General features: G+C 38.1%; 1 non-coding gene across 1 annotated transcript; it reads right to left on the minus strand.

Annotated features, from left to right (window-relative positions):
• Positions 1–3884: 3884 nt before the first annotated feature.
• LOC130952257 (small nucleolar RNA R71) lies at positions 3885–3988 on the minus strand. Its single transcript, XR_009074437.1, has one exon. It is a non-coding gene; the product is annotated as a small nucleolar RNA R71 (small nucleolar RNA).
• Positions 3989–6330: the final 2342 nt, after the last annotated feature.

Genomic DNA, 6330 nt, shown 5'->3' on the forward strand with positions numbered 1-6330 from the left:
ACTCAATTTTTGAGGAGGAAAGAACTTTGCCAAGAAGGCATTGACTAGTGATGAGCGGATAATTTATACGCTTTTTGGCATTGTTTTTAGGTAGTTTTTAGTAAGTTCAAGCTACTTTTAGGGATGTTTTCACTAGTTTTTATGTTAAATTCACATTTCTGGACTTTACTATGAGTTTGTGTGTTTTTCTGTGATTTCAGGTAAATTCTGACTGAAATTGAGGGATTTGAGCAAAACTCTGAAGAAGGCTGACAAAAGGACTGCTGATGCTGTTGGAATCTGACCTCCCTGCACTCGAAATGGAATTTCCGGAGCTACAGAACTCCAATTGGCGCGCTCTCAACGGCGTTGGAAAGTAGACATCCAGGGATTTCCAGCAATATATAATAGTCCATACTTTATTCGGAAATTGACGACGTAACTTGGCGTTGAACGCCAAGTTCATGCTGCTGTCTGGAGTTAAACGCCAGAAAAACGTCATGATCCGGAGTTGAACGCCCAAAACACGTCATAACTCGAAGTTCAACTCCAAGAGAAGCCTCAGCTCGTGGATAGATCAAGCTCAGCCCAAGCACACACCAAGTAGGCCCCGGAAGTGGATTTATGCATCAATTACTTACTCATGTAAACCCTAGTAGCTAGTCTAGTATATATAGGACATTTATCTATTGTATTAGACATCTTTTGACAGTTTAATCTCTTTGAATATTCGGTCATTTGATCATGGAGAGGGCTGGCCATTCGGCCATGCCTGAACCTCTTTCACTTATGTATTTTCAACGGTGGAGTTTCTGCACACCATAGATTAAGGGTGTGGAGCTCTGCTGTACCTCAAGTATTAATGAAGTTCTATTTCTTTTATTCAATTCCTCTTTTATTCTTATTCCAAGATATTCATTCGTACCCAAGAACATGATGAATGTGATGAGTTAGATAACCCTCATTATCATTCTCACTTATGAACGCGTGTGATTGACAACCACTTCCGTTCTACATGCAACCGAGCTTGAACGTGTATCTCTTAGATTCCCCAACAGAATCTTCGTGGTATAAGCTAGATAGATGGCGGCATTTATGAGGATCCGGAAAGTCTCACCTTGTCTGTGGTATTCCGAGTAGGATCCTGGGAATCCGGAAAGTCTAACCTTGTCTGTGGTATTCCGAGTAGGATTCCGGTAATGAATGACTGTGACGTGCTTCAAACTTGCAAGTGCTGGGCGTTAGTGACAGACGCAAAAGAATCAAGGGATTCTATTCCAGTAGGCGCGGGAACCAACCAGTGATTAGCCGTACTGTGACAGAGTGCGTGAGCATTAGTTCTCACTGCGAGGATGGGATGTAGCCATCAACCATGGGTGATGCCTCCAGACGATTAGCCGTGCGAGTGACAGCCGCATAGGATCATTTTCCCGAGAGGATTGAAAGTAGCCACCGCTGATGGTGAACCCCTATACAAAGCTTGCCATGGAAAGGAGTAAGAAGGATTGAGTTGAAGCGGTAGGAGAGCAGGCGTCCTTGAGTAATACAGTATCTCCATATGCTTATCTGAAATTCCTACCAATGAATCTGCATAAGTATTCTATCCCTTTTACTATATCATCTATTTCCTTATTTCTATTTTCGAACCCATAAACAATTTTAATCTACCTAACTGAGATTTGCAAGGTGACCATAGCTTGCTTCATACCAACAATCTTTGTGGGATCGACCCTTACTCACGTAAGGTTTATTACTTGGACGACCCAGTACACTTGCTGGTTAGTTGAACGGAGTTGTGAATTTAACCAAGAGCCACAATAGTTTTTGTGTACATACCAAAGAGCCAATATTATTGATCACAATTTCGTCCACCAAGTTTTTGGCGCCGTTGCCGGGGATTGTTCGAGTATGGACAACTGACGGTTCATCTTGTTGCTCAGATTAGGTAATTTTCTTTTCAAAAATCTTTTTCAAAATTTTTCTTTTATTTTTCGTTTTTCTAAACTTTATTTTCGAAAAAATTAATAAAAATTCAAAAAAAAAAATTTCATAAAATCATAAAAATCAAAAATATTTTGTGTTTCTTGTTTGAGTCTTGAGTCAATTTTTAAGTTTGGTGTCAATTGCATGCTTTAAAAATTTTTCTTGCATTTTTCGAAAATCCCATGCATTCATAGTGTTCTTCATGATCTTCAAGTTGTTCTTGATAAGTCCTCTTGTTTGATCTTGATGTTTTCTTGTTTTGTGTTGGTTGTTGTTTTTCATATGCATTTTTTGTTTGTTAGAGTCCATGCATTAAAGATTTCTAAGTTTGGTGTCTTGCATGTTTTCTTTGCATCAAAAATTTTTCAAAATAATGTTCTTGATGTTCATCATGATCTTCAAAGTGTTCTTGGTGTTCATCTTAACATTCATAGCATTCTTGCATGCATTCATTGTTTTGATCTAAAAATTTCATGCATTGAGTAGTTTTGTTGTTTTTCTTTCTCATAATTAAAATATTCAAAAATCAAAAAAATATATTTTCCTTATTTTCCTCCAAATTTTCGAAATTTTGGGTTGACTTGGTCAAAATTTTTTTAAAATTAGTTGTTTCTTACGAGTCAAGTCAAAATTTCAATTTTAAAAATCTTATCTTTTCAAAATCTTTTTCAAAAATCATATCTTTGTCATTTTTTTATAATTTTCGAAAATTTCAAAAATCTTTTTCAAAATATTTTCAAAATCTTTTTCTTATCTTTTATATCAAATTTTTCGAAAATTAACTAACAAGTAATGTGATTGGTTCAAAAATTTGAAGTTTGTTACTTTCTTGTTAAGAAAGGTTCAATCTTTAAGTTCTAGAATCTTATCTTGTAGTTTCTTGTTAGCTAAGTAATTTTAAAAATTAAATCTTTTTCAAAATATCTTTTTTCTTAAAAATCTTTTATCTAACTTCTTATCTTCTTATCTTTTTCAAATTTTGATTTCAAATCTTTTTCAATCAACTAACTAACTTTTTGTTTGTTTCTTATCTTTTTCAAAACCAACTAACTACTTTTCCCTCTCTAATTTTCGAAAATATCTCATCTCTTTTTCAAAAATTCTTTTTAATTAACTAATTGTTTCAAATTTTAATTTCAATTCTAATTCATCTTTAATTTTCGAAAATCACTAACCCCTTTTTAAAATAATTTTCGAATTTCTCTTCTCTTCTCTTCTTCTATTTAATTATTTATTTACTAACACTTCTCTTCACCTCTCTTCATCCAAAAATCCGAATCCATCCTTCTTCTTTCTTATACCCCTTTCTTTTTTCTACTAACATAAAGGAATCTCTATACTGTGACATAGAGGATTCCTCTTTCTTTTCTTGTTTTCTTCTCTTTCATATGAGCAGGAACAGGGATAAAGGCACTCTTGTTGAAATTGATCCAGAACCTGAAAGGACTCTGAAGAGAAAATTAAGAGAAGCTAAATTACAACAATCCAGAAGCAACCTTTTAGAAATTTTTGAACAAGAGAAGGAGATGGCAGCCGAAAATAATAATAATGCAAGGAGAATGCTTGGTGACTTCACAAAACCAACGTCCAAGTTTGATGGAAGAAGCATCTCCATTCCTGCCATTGGAGCCAATAACTTTGAGCTGAAACCTCAGCTAGTTGCTTTAATGCAACAAAACTGCAAGTTTTATGGACTTCCATCTGAAGATCCTTATCAGTTTTTAACTGAATTCTTGCAGATCTGTGAGACTGTAAAGACGAATGGAGTTGATCCTGAAGTCTACAGACTCATGCTTTTCCCTTTTGCTGTAAGAGACAGAGCTAGAATATGGTTGTATTCACAACCCAAGGATAGCCTGGACTCATGGGATAAGCTGGTCACTGCCTTCTTGGATAAATTCTTTCCTCCTCAAAAGCTGAGCAAGCTGAGAGTGGATGTTTAAACCTTCAAACAAAAAGATGGTGAATCCCTCTATGAAGCTTGGGAAAGATACAAGCAGCTGACCAAAAGATGTCCATCTGACATGTTTTCAGAATGGACATTACTAGATATATTCTATTATGGTCTCTCTGAATTTTCGAAAATGTCATTGGATCATTCTGCAGGTGGATCTATTCACCTGAAGAAAACGCCTGAAGAGGCTCAAGAACTCATTGACATGGTTGCAAATAACCAGTTCATGTACACTTCTGAGAGGAATTCCGTGAACAATGGGATACCTCAGAAGAAAAGAGTTCTTGAAATTGATACTCTGAATGCCATATTGGCTCAGAACAAAGTGTTGACTCAACAGGTCAACATGATCTCTCAAAATCTGAATGGATTGCAACATGCATCCAACAATACTAGAGAGGCAGCTTCTGAAGAAGCTTATGATCCTGAGAACCCTGCCATGGCAGAGGTTAATTACATGGGTGAACTTTATGGAAACACCTATAACTTATCATGGAGAAATCATCCAAATTTCTCCTGGAAGGATCAACAAAAACCTCAACAAGGTTTTAACAATGGTGGACGTAATAGGCTGGGCAATAGCAAGCCATATCCATCATCTTCTCAGCAACAGACAGAGAATTCTGAACAAAACACTTCTAATTTAGCCAATATAGTCTCTGATCTGTCAAAGGCCACTTTTAGTTTCATGAATGAAACAAGATCCTCCATTAGAAATCTGGAGGCACAAGTGGGCCAGCTGAGTAAGAAAGTTATTGAAACCCCTCCCAGTGTTCTCCCAAGCAATACAGAAGATAATCCAAAAGGAGAGTGCAAGGCCATTGAGGTGATCAATGTGGCCGAATGCACAAGGGAGGAGGGGGACGAAAATCCTAGTGAGGAAGACCTCCTGGGACAACCCTCAAGCAAGAAGGAGTTTCCTATCAAGGATCCTGAGGAATTTGAGGCTCATCTAGAGACCATAGAGATTCCATTAAATCTCCTTCTGCCATTCATGAGCTCTGAAGACTATTCATCCTCTGAAGAGGATGAAGATGTGACTGGAGAGCAAGTTGCTCAATACTTAGGAGCTATCATGAAGCTGAATGCCAAGCTGTTTGGTAATGAGACTTGGGAAAGTGAACCTCCCTTGCTCATTAATGAACTAGATACTTGGATTCAGAGAACTCTACCTCAAAAGAAGCAAGATCCTGGCATGTTCTCAATACCTTGTACCATTGGCACCATGAGCTTTGAAAAAGCTCTATGTGATCTGGGGTCAGGGATAAATCTTATGCCACTCTCTGTAATGGAAAAGCTGGGGATCATTGAGGTACAACCTGCCTTGTTCTCATTACAATTGGCAGACAAGTCAATGAGACAAGCTTATGGAATAGTAGAGGACGTACTAGTAAAGGTTGAAGGCCTTTACATCCCTACTGATTTCATAATCCTAGACACTAGGAAGGAAGATGATGAATGCATCATCCTAGGAAGACCTTTCCTAGCCACAGCAGGAGCTGTGATAGATGTCAACAGAGGTGAATTAGTCCTTCAATTGAATGGGGACTACCTTGTGTTTAAGGCACATGGCCATCCCTCTGTGACAAAAGAGAGTAAGCATGAAGAGCTTCTCTCAGTTCAAGGTCAAGAAGAGCCCAGACAGTCAAACTTTAAGTTTGGTGTTGTGAGGCCACAACCAAACTCTAAGTTTTGTGTTCCAGCCCCATATCCAAACTCTAAGTTTGGTGTTGGGACCACACTAAAACTGACCTGATCACCTTGTGGCTCTATGAGAGCCACTGTCAAGCTATTGACATTAAAGAAGCGCTTGTTGGGAGGCAACCCAATTTTATTTATCTAATTTTATTTTATTTTGTTTTATTGTTATTTTTGTGTTTAATTAGGTACATGATCATGAGAAGTCACGAAAAAATCAAAAAAATTAAAAACAGAGTCAAAAACAGAAAAAAAAAATTTTCACCCTGGAGGACGCACGGGCTGGCGTTCAACGCCAGTAAGATGCATCTGGCTGGCGTTCAACGCCAGAACAGAGCACCATTCTGGCGCTGAACGCCAGAAACAAGCAACAACCTGGCGTTAAACGCCAGGAATGTGCCTAGAGGAGACAAGCTGGCGCTGAACGCCAGTAACAAGCATGAAACTGGCGTTCAACGCCAGAAACATGCATTACATGGGCGTTGAACGCCCAGAACATGCACCAATGGGCGTTTAAATGCCAGAATGGTGTGCAAAGGCATTTTACATGCCTATATGGTGAAGGAATGGAATTCCTTGACACCTCAGGACCTGTGGACCTCACAGGATCCCCACCTACCTCGCCCTCTCTCTCTCCATTCATGGTCATCCCTTCTATTTTTCATTCACCACTCACTCTTTCCCATAAACCCCACTCACCTTCAAAATTCAAACTT

Source organism: Arachis stenosperma, chromosome 9 (assembly GCF_014773155.1).
Source record: "Arachis stenosperma cultivar V10309 chromosome 9, arast.V10309.gnm1.PFL2, whole genome shotgun sequence".
In the NCBI taxonomy this organism is placed as follows: domain Eukaryota; kingdom Viridiplantae; phylum Streptophyta; class Magnoliopsida; order Fabales; family Fabaceae; genus Arachis; species Arachis stenosperma.